We start from the raw sequence: 16,185 nt of genomic DNA, 5'->3' as shown, positions 1-16,185 counted from the left end.
TGCAAGTCTAAACATGCTTAATGACGTCATCACTGCAGCACGTGCTTACTCTAGCTATCCCGATGCAGGTTTAAACTTGTTCGATAGAGCTATGCCTTGACATAAGAAGAGGCCTTAACAGCTTATGTATAGCGGCTATTGTTTAAAGATAGCTGCTGTGAAGAAACAGCACGTAGAATTTTTCAAATTACCCACCACCACATTTCAAAGGTATGAGGTTTAGTGCTGTAAAGATACCTGCACGATGCAAAGCTAGCTTTCTTCATCAGAGCAGCCACCATCTTGTGTGAGCACCTCTAGGCCGTATCATAAGGAGCTGTGTATATTCACCGTCTTCTCGCTGCAACCTTGCGCAAGCACCCCTAGGGCGTCTCATAAGAGCAGCAGCCATCTTGTGCAAGCGCTCTTAAGCTGCCTCATAAGAAGCTATGTATAGCCGCAATCTTGTAGAATTAGATAGCTGCCAATGCCAAAGGGCCTAAGTAGGGATCGAACCGTCGATCTCATCATTAGACTATGTTTTTCTTGTTCCAACCTAGGTAACAGGTGGAAAAATGTTATCCGTTTTGCTCTACGATGTACCGTTTTCGAGATATTTACCATTTTGCATTTAAGCCTCAAATTTAATGAATCGAACCTGTGCGGCACGTTATACTCTCTACCATAGCTAGACCTGATCATGTTACGAAGACTTGCTTCAATACAAGCTGAAACAGAGCGAATGCCAAAGGGCCTAAGTAGGAACCGAACCGTTCATCTCATCATTAGACTATGTTTTTCTTATGCTATCATGCTCCTGATACTGCAAACCTAGGTAACAGGAGGAAATATTTTATCCGTTTTGCTCTACGATGTACCGTTTTCGAGATATTTAACATTTTGCATTTAAGCCCCAAATTTAATGAAACGAGCCTGTATGGCACGTTATACTCTCTACCATAGCTAGACCTGATCATGTTACGAAGACTTGCTTCAATACAAGCTAAAACAGAGCGAATGCCAAGGGGCCTAAGTAGGAACCGAACCGTTGATCTCATCATTAGACTATGTTTTTCTTATGCTATCATGTTCCTTGTACTGCGAACCGAGGAATTGGGCGGAAATGTTTTGTCCGTTTTGCTCTACGATGCACCGTTTTCGAGATATTTAACATTTTGCGTTTAAGCCCCAAATTTAATGCATCGAACTAGCATGACACGTTAGCCTCTAAGCTAGCTTTCTTCATACGAGCAGCGGCCATCTTGCGCAAGCACCCTTAAGGCGTCTCATAAGGAGTCGTGTATAGCCGCCATCTTGCGCAAGCATCCTTAGGGAGTCTCTAGTCATCTTGTGCAAGGACCCGTAAGCCACCTCATAAGAGCAACCGCCATCTTGCGCAAGCATCCCTAGGGCGTCTCATAAGGAGCCTTGTATAACCGCCATCTTGCACAAGCATCCCAAGGACGCCTCATAAGAACTTATGTATAGCGGCCATCTTGCATAAGCACCTTTAAAGAGTCATGTATAGCCACAATCTTGTGCAATTAGCGTCGAGAGATGGCTGCTGTAGAATTTTTCTTTTTAAATTATCCGCCACCATATTTCAACTAAAGAGTGTAGCACTGAGGTTTGCGATGTAAGATGGCGGATGACACCTGACAAAAAGCGCGTGAGTTTGTTTACTAAACAAAAGCACGTGGAATTTTTCAATTTGCCGCCACCACATTTCAAAGGTATCTAGCTAAAGATGGCAGCACGGTGCTCTCTTGATTAAAGATGGCGGATGACAGCTAACAGAACTTTTCAAATTGCCCGCTACTACAGAGGGCAGCACGGTGCTCTGTGAATTAAAGATGGCGGATGACAGCTGACGAAATTGCCCGCATGATAGCAGCACAGTGCTCTATTGATTAAAGATGGCGGATGACATCTGTCAAAACAGCACGTGGCTTTGTTTCCAAACAAGAGCACATAGAATTTTTCAAATTGCCGCCACCACATTTCAAAAGGTATCTAGCTAAAGAGTGCGGCACTGAGGTTTGTGATGCAAGATGGCGGATGACAACTGTCAGAGAAAAGCACGTGAGTTTGTTTCCAAACAAGAGTACGTGTTATTTGCCACCGCATCAAAGAGGGCAATACAGTGCTCAAAGATGGCTCCTGTCACGTGGAATTGCCTGCCACCACATTTCAAAGGTATCTAGCTAAAGAGGGCAGCACGGTGCTCAAAGATGGCTGCTGTCAAAAAGCATTTTTCAAATTATCCGCCACCACATTTCAAAGGTAAGTAGCTAAAGAGGGCACCACTGTGGTCTATGGATTAAAAATGGTGGATGATAGGTGTCAAAAAAGCACGTGGATTTGTTTACCGATTCAAATCTCGCGCTAGCAAGGTTAAGTTGGTAGCACTAATGTTTAGGCCCGTTAAGATGGCAGCACTACGGATGACAGGTGACGAATTTGCAGCTACTGCGATAAAGAGGGCAGCACGATGCTCTGTAGTTTAAAGATGGCGGATGACAGCTGTCAAAAACAGGTGGATTTGTTTACCGAATCAAATCTCGCGCTAGTGAGGTTAAGTTGGTACTACTGAGGTTTAGGCCCGTCAACATGGCAGTACTGAGGTTAGCGATACGTTGTTAACTGTCAAAAAGCACGTGGATTTGTTTACAATTCAAATCTCGCGCTTGTGAGTTTAAGTTGGTAGCACTGAGTTTTAGGCCCGTCAAGATGGCAGTACTGAGGTTAGCGATGCGTTGTTGTCGATGACAGCTGTCTAAAAGCACGTGGCTTTGTTTACCAATTCAAATTTCCCGCGGGAGGCGGAGGAGACCTCTGGGAGGGCCTCCCGTGAGGCGGAGGCGGAGGGGCCCCTGGGAGCCCAGAGGCGGAGGCGGCGGCGGAACCCGCTTATTATACTACTGAAGTTGAATTCGCGAACACTGGCGATGCTGGCGGTTGGTAAAAAAACGTGCCTATAATCACCGAACAATATTGCAAATGCCAATGAAACTGTATTTTTTAAGTGCCGAGCTCAAGCGGACTTGGTTTTAAAGGAGATGGTGCCAGCCGGGAATTCGTACAAGGGTGGGGTCATTGTACTGTGCTGCAACGTGCTTGTAGCGAGAGAGTTTCTTTACTGGTCATAGCAAAGTTTGATAAGCTACGATGTTTTGAGGGCGTCGGACAATTCCCGTGCTAGTACGAGGCATCTAAAAATTCAAACAGCACAGTAAACCTAAAAATGAAGCATTTGCGCAACGGAGCCAACATAATATGCCCTCTTCTTTGAATCGTATGTGTTTTTCCTTCGTTGTGTAATGTGTTTGCCAGTGATTTATCCATGTGCGTAAATGCGCCTTTTTTATGCTTTTGGAAATAGCGTCTTCCATGGCATAAGACAGTTTTAAACTGTGAATCAAAGTGATGAAATTAAATGTCGTATGGCTTTTAGTGCCGGGATATCCCAGGACGGGTTCGGCTCGCCAAGTGCAGGTCTTCCTGTTTGACACCCGTAGGTGACCTGCGCGTCGTGATGAGGATGAAATGATGATGAAGGAAACACATACACCCAGCCCCCGTGCCATTGGAATTAACCAATTAGGGTTAAAATCCCCGACCTGGCCGGGAATCGAACCCGGGACCCTGTGAACAGAAGGCCAGTACGCTGACCTTTCAGCCAACGAGTCGGACAATCAAAGTGATTGCATGCATTAATGGGTCTGAGAACACTTTGTGACGCGGCAATTACCGGTAGAATTTCGAGAGAGGTACCATAGCGGGAAATCGTACAAGGATAGCGTTCACTGTACTGTGTTGTAAAATTGTAAAATTGTAATGCAGACTGAAGCGAGAGACTTTCTCCCCTCTTCATAGAAAAAGTTCGATTCGCCATGAAGTTTTGAAGACATCGGGTACGTACTTTGCATGCAAGTACATGAAATCTAAAATGCATACAGTACAGTAATTCAATGAATAAAGGACTTGGATAGGGGAGCTAGCATAGATTTCTTCTCGTCTTTGAATCCTGCTGCTTTTCCTTTCATTGCGTGAGGGTATGTTTGTCAGTGAGTTGTCCAAGAGCGTTATTTGAATACTGTAAATGCACCTTGTTGGATACATTTAAGAAATAACTTTTTCTATGGCATTTGAGAGGTTTAAACTGTGTATCAAAGTTAATTGCAAGCAGTAACAGGTCTCAAGAATATTTTATGACGGCAAGGGTTGGCATATCTGAACTACAACTTGGTGGTTAATTCCGAAATCGCATAATTTGAAGTCCGATTTTTGCGTCCTAACGGCTTCGAACTAACGAGGTTTTACTGTAACATCGTTTGAGGTATGATCCACTCTTGTTATGCCAGTCTTCCTCGTAAGCATCTTTGTATCCATGATGCTTAGTTGGCGTTCTACCTCTTTAGCTGGCCACGAGTTTGTTGCCGTAGAAGACGACAGGACGGATAGCAGTTCGGTAGATCTTAGATTTTATATGGTCCGTTATTCGACGGACGCAAGGGCGCCCGTTGTCATTCTCCACTTCAGTCAGGCTTTGTATATACATGACTTCATCAGTAAGTCGGCCATCATCAGAGATTGTGGAGCCAAGATACTTAAATTTCTCTGCTCGTGCTATACTTTCACCGTCAACACGCTTGGTTCCAACTCCTTGACGATGTAAAGCTATGTATTCTCTCTTCTTTTTGTTTAGGCGCAGGACATATTGCACTGGTCGATTGTTCCAATCTTCTGTTTGATGCTGGAAATCAAGCTTATTCCTTGCAGCCAAAATGACATCATTTGCATAGAGAAGTGTCCACGGTATTGGACTGTGCAGGTCTGATATTATGGAGTCAATCACAAGAGTGAGCAGCAGTGGTTATAAGGCAGGGCCTTGCTTGACTCCTAGAGTTATGCGGAATTCATTAGACGTTCCTGCGGCAGCTTGAACATAACTCCTTGTCTCTTCGTAGAGCATTTATACCCTCTCAACAAGGTGTTTTGGAGTGCCATGTTCTTGTAGCGCTGGCTGATTAGGTTATGAGGTACCCGATGGAAGGCCTTTTCAGGGTCCAGAATTTCGTGACGAAGCATCTTATTCTTTTCACAGTGTCTCTCAAGTAACAGCCCTGCACCGTGGGTTGCTCCTGTTGCACCACAATTTTACACAAATCAGCTTGGCTTGTTGTATATTTGGCTAAATCGCTAATCCTTTTGTCAAATATTTGTTCGAAATCTGTCATTGCTATGCTTGGAAGTATTGTGCCGTACCCTGACCGCGCATACGAGACAATCAGATATATATTTGCCATATTATATAATTATATTGAAGTGGATTTCAGCCAGGCATTGGAAAAGTAGCAGATTGTAGAGCAGTTGAGACCGGAAGTCCATGGAGACATAAAGTCTCTGTATGTTGCGCGAAGCCTGCTTGCGACCGTGGTAAATGTTCAGCGTTACCAGGAGTTAGCACATCTCGGCACGTGTAGAATTCGTTGGCCATGAGGAGCATTCAGCCAATCAGGAAGCGAGGGTGTGGCTATAATATGAATTTTCGACCGCGCAGAATTAAAATCCCAGGTTGACCAACATGGATATCTGTGTGATTGCTCCAGCAATCAAGGATATTCTGAAAATGTTCGGAGGCATGGAATATTCGGCACGATAGATTTGACTTCATCGTTCCATCACATTGAATTACACACAGAATCTAGTATGTTAACAGGATTCATATTTAACAATCAGACATATCACTTCTTAAGACTTCCATTCGGCCTTAAAAACTAAAGTTCAGCATTAATCCGCGCACTGGAAGACAACTTAAGTCCAGAAGTAAAAGCATTTACAATCTTTTATATTGATGGTATCATCTTCTCTTCAAAAACAATTGAAGAACATTTGGATAAAATCAGCCGTCTTTTGGCAGATTTCAACCTTTGTAATTTCAAAGCTAATTTAGAAAAATCCCATTTTTGCAGTAGAAACACGTTATTTTTGGGCCATGTCATCATGGAGATGGAATGTAGCCCAATCCGGCGAAGATATCAGCCATTCAGAATTTTCCGAAACCGACCATGGTCAAGCATATCAGACAATTTTTAGGACTTTGTCAATTCTTCTCTGACCACTGCATGTCGTATACGGACACCGTGGCACCGCTACAGGGACTATTAAAGGTGAACAACCGATGGAAATTGAGAGAAGACCAAGATGAGGCTTTCAGAAAAACCAGGGATATGCTGGCAAAAGCAGTTAAACTAGGCTATCCTTCCTACGACCGCCCGTTCATCATTCATGCCTCAAATATAGGCATAGGAGCCGTTCTACACCAGCAAACCCCAGAAAATGAACCAAAAATTACATATTTGGCATTGACAAGCAGGAAACTGCGGAATCATGAACTAAAATGGACAACGACTGAACCAGAAATGCTGTCAATTGTAGTCGCCCTAGGTCAATGGATTTCCTATCATAATCCGCACTGATCACAAGGCACTAGCATTGATCCTAAAGTCAAACGTGGGTAGCGACAGGGTATACAGATGGTCGTTATTTGTACAACAATTCGACCTGACATTACAGCATTGCCCAGGTGAACTGAACACCATGAGGGACACACTTCGCCGTAACCCGGATAACATTGAAGCTACTGTAAATATTGCTATTTTAGACGAAGAAGATCAAAACATTCTGGATAAGCTCCCAAGTTTAGGCCATTAACAGAAAAATTACGGACCAACTAAATTATTAATTGACTATTTCAACAAGGAACTCGAACCCTGTACACCAAGATTCCTGGAAACACACAAGAAAGCAGCGTTATATCATTATTTTAACAGTTTGTTACACAAGTTCATTGATGAGGAGCATACCAAGTTTCGCATTGTTGTACCACCAATGTTCCAGATGGATCTGATATGTTTAGGGCATCGTACCACTGGGCACGCAGGCGTAGAAAAAGTAACGCCTACTTTGCAAGATACATTTGTTTGGCCACACACGAGGTGCATGATTCAGCAAGTTTTGCGAACCTGCGACACATGTCAAAGTATCAAACCCAATACCTTTTTGTTAAAACAACAGCCAAGACCAGTACTACCCAGAATGCCGAGGAAACTGTTTGCCATTGATTATTTCGGAACCTTACCCGTAGGATGCCGTGGCGTGAAGTATATATTAGTTTACATGGATGTGTTTTCTGAATGCGTAATACTCTGCCCAGTAGTAGTAGTATTTATTAATGAACAAAACAGGCGTTCAGCCCCGAATACATGTTCACAATAATAATAAATAAATAAATAAATAACTAATAATAAACGCAGTCCAACCCAAGCCACCACTCTCCACCACATACAAAATAAAATGAAATGAACACCTCATCAGCCTGTTCTATGTTTACAATCTGCTGCTGGTGTTGCAACTTGCTGCTTGTATATCACTCACACGTACCCACTCATCACGCGACCTTCTTGCTTCAGCATTTCCATCACCTCTATTGTTCCCTGACCTACTCCAAAATAAGCTACACCAGCAACATTACACTATTGCATACCAAACCAGCCATGACACTAACATTGCATTCAATCTTTCAGATTCCACCTCCTATAGTACAAGTCTAAATAATAACAACAATATTCCGTCATAACATTCCAATCCATCATACCACAGCTTTTACCAATCAGCGTTAACATTGCTTCATATCATTTCAATCCGCCATAACACTCCATAATAAAAATTACCTCTCCATCTCCCAAAAATTTCGACCATGCATAACAAATACCAATCACGTCTATACCAACACCTCTCCAACATCATACTCCTTCCTCCTCTCCATACAAACAAACCACAATTTACAAAATTGTAATAAAATCACCTCTCTCCAGCTCCAAAAATTCAATACTCATACCAGACACCAATACAATAATACCCCCTCCCAACTTCCACGAATTCGGCCGTAAATAAACCATCTCAATACCATACCATACATCACCTAATCATACATACTAAGCCTCCAATGCTTCCGACACCATATCTCAGCAATACAACACATACCAACACCTCTCCAACATCATATTTCTTCCTCCTCTCCATACAAACAAACCAAGATTTACAAAATGACAATAAACTCACCTCTATCCAGCTCCAGATATTAAATACTTATACCAGACACCAATACAATAATACCACCTCCCAACTCCCACGAAGTCAACCATAAATAAACCATCTCAGTACCAAACCATACATCACCTAAATACTAAACCTTCAATACTTCCCACACCACATTTCAGCAATACAGCACCAACTCCACATTATATACCACCTCTACTTATATCACCACTTCTCCCACACTACATTCCAACGATATAACACTTTTCCAACACCACATTTACCACCACTCCTCCAACTCCAAATATCACAATAAATATATCACTTCACCATTACCACATCTCAGCCTTCACAAATTATTTACCATCATAACCTAATGAAATTACAATGAATAACCAATACCAGTCACGCATATACCAACACCTTTCCAACATATTTCTTCATCCTATACCACTTCTCCATTACCATATTTATACCACCACTCCTCCAACTCCACATATCAACAATAAATATACCACTTCACCATTGCCACATTTCAGCCTTCACAAATAATTACCATCATAACCTAATAAAATTACAATGAATAACAATTACTAACATATCATAAAACAAACAGACCATGCAATCCTGTCCTCTTACCCAACTCCACCTAACTAAGTACTCAGTCCCTATATTCCCTAATCCATTAGAATTTTAACATACTATCCCCTTCCCTTATACAGATAACTATTCCACCCCCCTATTCCCCTGCCCACCCTCTAACTCACTCTCCTTCATTTTACTCTCGCAGGCCTTTTTTGTCGCACAAAAATACCTGTTCAATTCACCCCCTTTTTCCCATTGTTTAATAATCCATCTCAGTATTGCGTTCTCATCCCCTCTCCCCAGTATTTCCCGATGCTCGGCACTCAATAATCCATGTCTTAACCCCCTCGTTACCTCACAGTCTCTTAGCAAGTGAAACTCATCATTCACATCTCCACAAAGTACACACCTTGTCTTATCCCTGCCCTGTAACCAGCCTTTATTCCTTGGCAGACCTAAAAGCCACCACATCATCCCATATCGTTTTGACCTATCGACGTATCTAATATTCAACCCTGCTATCTCCTCTATTTTCGTCAAAACAGTCAGCGAATTTCTTAGTCTGCTTTCCCCCAATAATTTCTGCCTATGGATATCTCTAATTCTCCTTTCCAGTATATTCATCCCTCTCACTTCTGTCTTTGACCAAACCTCCCCCCACAGGTGTCCTAATCCTATCCTCTCCAAATATCCCTTTATTTTTTCTAACCATCCACCCTTATACATGCTCTTAAATTGCTGTACATATGCTGCCTGTAAAACTCTCCCACCTTCCTGTCTTTTTAAATTCATCCAATATCTAACTATTCTTTTCACACCCTCTGATTCCAAATCCTCCCCACACATTAATTCCGCCCCTACATTTGCTGTACACCTCGGTAAGCCCATCACTAACTTGGCAAAACTACTAACAATCCTTCTTAGTTCCTCTCTTTTCTCATCCAGCCCCCAAACTTCTGCTCCGTATAATACCCTCCCCACGATTACCGACCTGAACACGAGTCTCAGTGTTTTGTAACTGATCCCCGGGTACTTGAGTAGCAAATTTCTGACTGAGGCTAAGGCTGCCAATCCTCTATATTTCATTCTTTTGATCTGGTCACTCCAAGTTCCTTTATCATTAAAAATAACTCCTAGATATTCCAGCTTCCTTACCTGTTCCAATCTTTCTCCCTGAATTACCCAATTCCCTTCTATCTTTCTTCTTTTGTTCACCTGTACTACCAATATTTTAGACTTATTTCCATTAATTTTCAATCCCCATTTCCTCGCAAATAGCATCACTGACTCTAAGGCCCTATTCATCGCCCCTGAAGTTAACGTCATCAATAACACATCATCCGCAAATATCAGTCCTGGCACTTCCAAACCATTAATTACTGGTACAGCCCAATTTTCTGCCCCAAACCCCTCTAAAATATCGTTGATAAATAAAATAAACAGTATGGGCGATAACTTGCATCCTTGTTTTAAACCCACCTTGGACTCTAATGGTCCACTCATTCTCCCTTCTCCCAATTTTACACAAAACCTGACATCCCTATATATTCCTTCCACTGCCCTCAACATCTTCTCCGAAATCCCTAACCTACCTAATTTCTCTAGTAGGGCCTCTCTATTTACCTTATCAAAAGCTTTCTCAAAATCTATTGCTGCTACATAAACCGTACTTCTAGCCATATTCTTATACTTTTCTAAAATAGTCTTTACTATCATTATATTATCCACTGTTCTTTTCTTTTTCCTAAATCCCCCTTGGTAATCTGTCAAAATTTCATTTTCTTCCGCCCACCCGCTTATTCTGTTCGCTAGCACCCCAGTATATATTTTACTCAAAGAATCCAACAGAGATATACCCCTATAACTGTTCACATTGTTCCTACTACCCTTTCCCTTGTATATAGGGCATATAATTCCTGTTTCCCATTCCCTAGGGTAATTTCCTCCCTCGAATATCCTATTGAATAGTTTCACCATGCCCTCTATCATTATCTCATTTTTACTAATTTCCTTCCAAAACTTATTATTTATACCATTACACCCCCCGGCCGACTTCGCTCTGGCTCTGCTTATCACTCCCCGGATTTCCTCTCTTGTGATTTCTTTATCCAAGTCATAAATTGCCACTCCCCTATTCCTCCAAATTACTTCTTCTCCCGAACCTCTCCATCTATCACCCCCCTTTTTTCCTAGTAATTCATCGAAGTGCCTGACCCATTGCACTTCCTCAATACTCGTTCTCTCCATATTCCTTCCACCCTTAATAATTCTATTAATCTTGTCCCAGACTCTCTCAAAATTGTTAGTCTTGCAGTCATTATTTATGGCTTCCATTTGTTCCTCTAACCACGTCTTTTTTGTCTCAGAGATTTTCTTTTTATACTCCTTCCTCAATCTACAGAAAAACTCCCTTTCTTGGCTCCCACCTTTCCTTCTATATTCTCCTAACGCGTCCATCACCTTCCTCCGCAATCCTTCACACTCCCTATTAAACCATTCTTCTCCCTCTTTCTTATTTCCTTTTCTAGCTTTCACCTTCTGCGCTATCATCTTTATTGGATGTAGCAACAATTCCAAGGCTTTATCAGTATCATTCTCTACTAACGCTCCTTCCCACCCATATTTCAGAAGATGTAGCTCCTCCTTTACTACCCTATTCCAATCCCGGCCCACCTTCTCTGTCCATTTATACTTATTATAACCCCTCCCTCGTTTATCCTTTGTACTCTGCCCAGTACAAAAGGCTAATAAAAATCCGCAGTACATCAAATTAAGAACAAGATTATACCAAGAATGGTTAAACCAAAAAATACTGAGTGATCATGGGCCACAGTTTACTTCACCAGATTTCAAGAGGGAGTTAGAAAAATTAGAGATAAGACATGTGTTGAGTTCTGTTAGAAATCCGGAGTCTAACCCGAGCGAACGTTTCATGAGAGAAATAGCAAAGAACTGTCGCATCTTCATACCATGTGAACATTGGAAATGGCCGATGTTGTACCTATTATCATGGAATGTATTAACTCCACACAACACGAAAGTACCGGGCAAATTCCTAGCATTATTCATCTTAACGAGTATCCACAGCGTCCCTTGCATGACAAAATTCAATGCCCAAGTGATCCACGGCCGTTTGCAGAAATATGCATACGTGAGAGCAGAGAGATTGAAAGCACAGGCAGATAAGAGGCTGCGGCGAAGCTGAAACAAGCGCTTCCATCGACACTTGCGGGGTCGATGAGCTCGTATTAAATAAACGTCCCCAAAGCTCAGATGTGTCAGCACGCTTCTGTCAAAAATTTGCCGAACTGTACAAAGGTCCATAAAGTGATTCAGGTGTGTGGAAACAATTCACCTAAAACCACGGCCAGGCTTTCCTTTTCATAAATCGAATACCGTAATTCAGCTCCATGCAACAACTTGCTGAAATACGCAATAGAGACTAGCTTCCCGTCCTCATCGGATTGGTTAAGTACAGCAGAAACGGCAAGTTCGCTGGAGTCACACTGCAAGACAAAATCTCGGGAAAAATTTGGACTGTGGAGGACAGGGGCTTCACAAAGGGCATTTTCAGTTGATCGAAAGCATGGGTTTGAGCTTCGCCCCACACGCAACGGGAGTTTTTACTTTTCAGAAGTTTTAAGGGGGCCGAAATTTTGGAAAAGTCTTTGATGAAACGGCTGTAGAAACCGACCATACCCAGGAATCATATCACACCGCGGACATTCTTTGGCCGAGGAAACTCTTTGATACATTTAACCCTGTCGGAGTTCACAGCAATTCCGGAATCGGATATGACATGACCAAAAAATTTAAGCTCTTAGAGCAAAGAGACACATTTTTAGGATTTATTGTGAAACCGTGCTTTCGCAAACGATTGTGAACCTCTCGAAGATGGGCAAGGTGCTCCTCAAAGCTTGGAGAAAAAATGAGAAGATCGTCCAGAAAATTGAAGACGTGGGAAAATTTCAGATCTCCAGAGATCGAATCCATCACGCGGCTGAGCGCTTGTCCACCAATAGAGATGCTCATCGGTACTTTGTTAAATTCGAGTAGGCCGAAATGAGAGTCGAAGGCAGTGCAGGGGCGACTTTTGGGATCCAATGTCAAAAATGGTGAAAAATTTATCCCCATGAAAATGTTGGAAGGTACTTTCAATGGTGGGTAAGGGGAAGCTGTCGAAGACAATATTCTTATTCACCTTACGATAATGAACTATAACCTAAATCTACCATCCTTTTTGGGGACAAGGAATGCGGGAGGACTGAAGGGAGACTTGGAAGGACTGATTACCTTCTTTTCCAAGAGCTCTTTAACACATTCTCTCATAGCAGACAACATTGGGTGCTAGCAACCGAATTGAGGCGACCTAAAAGGGGTATCATCTTTCAGTTCGATGGAATAGGAGAAATTTTTTGCACAACCTAAATCAGCAGTTAAAACATCAGAAAATTCTTCCAACAGGCCGTTTAACATCAAGTTTTGTCAGTCAAATCACATGAAGCATTGGGAAGTTGATATTTCGAAAGAGCGCATACGGTAGCACGTTGGAAAGGAACTTCAAAAGGGTAACTTAGCCTGATTTGAACCTAAATGCGAAGGTGCGGGCGATAAAATCAATAGATAGACCGGTAGCCAGCATAAAATCGATTCCTAAAATAATTGGGACAAATACATCGGGGACAACATTAAACATCCAATCCCACGAAAGATTGTGGATTCTAATATGACATTTAACTCGACAAACGGGACATTTCTGGTGGCCATCAGCACACATGAACTTTCCCAAGCTCTCACAGGCTTGGAGAATTGTAAATCCTTAGAAGACACAAGGGATTGTTTCACGAAGGAGACGCAGGAACCGGTGTCTGATAAGGCATAGAGTACGCGCTATCCAACTAAAATTTTGGCCCAGGGTGTAGACGAAGGAATGCCCCAGATCCTTTTATTAACACTAACGTCAGTCGCCAACGACTGGCCATCACGCCGGCGCGCATTTATTTTCCATGGCGAGAGTTGCACTGGGGACAAACGTGCTGAGTGATACCAGCTAAACCACGCTATGCTACCATTTGAGCCGATCCCCCTTCCTTACCGACAATATATCTTAGAATATAACACACACGTCGGAAGACTCGAGGCGTGGACCGTGACTAGGAAAGGTCAAACACCGCCCTGAACTGGAAACGGTCCTCATTACAAAAGCATAACAGGAATATGACTAAAGCCACTAGCAATATAATCCCAACTATATTTAAATGAGGGTTTATTGAAATAATAAAACCAGAAAAGAAAAAGGAAATGAAGCCAGCAATTAAAATAAATAAATAAATAAATAAATAATACGTACATATGCAGAGCTCATCCAATTGAAGACATAACACAAATGTGTGAACACAACCTTTTCAAATACCAAGCTTAAATTATTCATAAGGCAGGCTCACCGTCACAATTTTAATCTTGCTACATAATATGGTAATGCGAATACAATCCACACGGATCATCTCGGTCATTCTTTCCGCGACATTACTAGAATTCATTATGTACGCGTCTATTTAACTTCCACATCGTCACAACAATTACTCACAGATCAAAAGCTGCCATGCGGCATGGAGAAGAAAAATGTTCAGTGAAGATAAGAATTTGATGCGAGAGATCGCAACATAGCATAGAGAAACATCTATGGGCCAAGGAAGCAAAATTTAAAATCAGAGAGCATCAGAGGCATGCGCGTAACCTGTATAAGAAAAGAAAATGGCGGCCTCCTGGGTAAACAAACGCCCGTGATAGAAACCAAGGCAAAATAAATATCACCGTGCCGGCAACTTACATGAGGCAGAGATACAAGAATAAGATATAAAATAAGCTGACCGATACGTCATCCTTTTTCCCCTCTTTCACACTCTTGCACACACCCAAACATACAGACATTGCCGGAACCGGCAAACAATCTGAGCAGTTGCTCCCGTTAATAAGTTGAACTTAATCTCAAATAGTATGACTCTCATGGTCACAAACAAAGGTCTCACATATTTCAGAGCGGCGTGCACGGCGCAGATAATTAGGAGCACGATAATGGTCACACGCTCATGCGCACCGTACGGCACGAATTGATCTCCGTGTCGACGCGACGGGCGTACATTAATTGATGGCTAGATACATTACAACGTAGTGCACGAAAGTAATATCAATCAGCGACCCAGCTATAAACACATCCCAATCAAGTCAACAACAGATACACGGCCCATTCATGCAGCAGAGCAGAAGGATGCATATCAATCGGCCATCATTGAAAGAAACAAACGGTACAATTTAACCGTAGAAGTAATATGAATACACGAATTGGGAACATGCATCATTTTCAAAAATATTTTTTTTGAAAAGTACACCAATGAAATAGTATGTAAACGTATTACATTGTGGTATGTTGCCTTGTTTTCTACCATTAAAAAAATATTTAATAGTGCCTTTCCGCAAGACGAGTGAAACGGCCTCTGACGTAAGCGGCGCGCTGTGACGTCACGATCCAGGACCGCATGGAGCTCTACCAGCCGTTGTGCATCAGCCGTTGCTAAAAGCCGATTGTTTATTATTCATGATCGCGAATAACTTCAAAATGACAGAAGAAAGGTTCAAAACAGCACAATCAGACAATCTATCATGTGTAGATGTCATCATTCTTGAAAAATAGTGACTTTTGTGGCCGCAGAAATTCGCGGATAAAAAGCAAGTTTGTAAGTGGCGTCTTTTATATACGTGCAATGTACTGTAACCCATAGTATAAGGATAACAACGAATCTGGATAGATATCACATCACTTTCAACATTTCCTTCTAGACTGATTCCCCTATTAAAGAATAACATTACATTTTCGGGCTTTCAGCATTAGTAAAGTAAGAAATCGGATTTCAGCACTAACATAAACATATAGGTAGCATTATAGTACTAGTCCGCTTCTGTGGTGTAGTGGTTAATGTGTGCCACTCCCGGAGGCCCGGTTTCGATTCCCGGCTCTGCCATGAAAGTTGAAAACAAATAGTACGAGGGCTGGAACGGGGTCTACTCAGCCTCGGGAGGTCAACTGAGTAGAAGGGTTTCGAATCCCACCTCAGCCATCCTCGAAGTGGTTTTTCGTATTTTCCTACTTCTCCTCCAGGCACCTAAGGCCACGGCTGTTTCCTTCCCTCTTCCTTGTCTATCCCTTCCGATCCTCCCATCCTCCAAAGGCCCCTGTTGAGCATAACAGGTGAGGCCTCCTGGGAGAGGTAATGGCCCTCCTCACCAGTTTCATCACCATACTCAAAGTCTCACGTTCCAGGACACTGCCCTGGAAGTGGTAGAGGTGAAATCCCTCGCTGAGTCCGAGAGAAAACCAACCCTGAAGGATAAGCTGATTAAGAAAGAAAGAAGGAAAGAAAGAAAGAAAGATCATAGTACTATAGGGCTGTAATCTATCATTCCCAAAAAATATATATATTTATGGTTGGGACAACTGGCCTACCCACTTCCGGGGCCCAT

Source organism: Anabrus simplex, chromosome X (genome assembly GCF_040414725.1).
Source record: "Anabrus simplex isolate iqAnaSimp1 chromosome X, ASM4041472v1, whole genome shotgun sequence".
In the NCBI taxonomy this organism is placed as follows: domain Eukaryota; kingdom Metazoa; phylum Arthropoda; class Insecta; order Orthoptera; family Tettigoniidae; genus Anabrus; species Anabrus simplex.
This window is presented reverse-complemented; position numbering follows the sequence as displayed.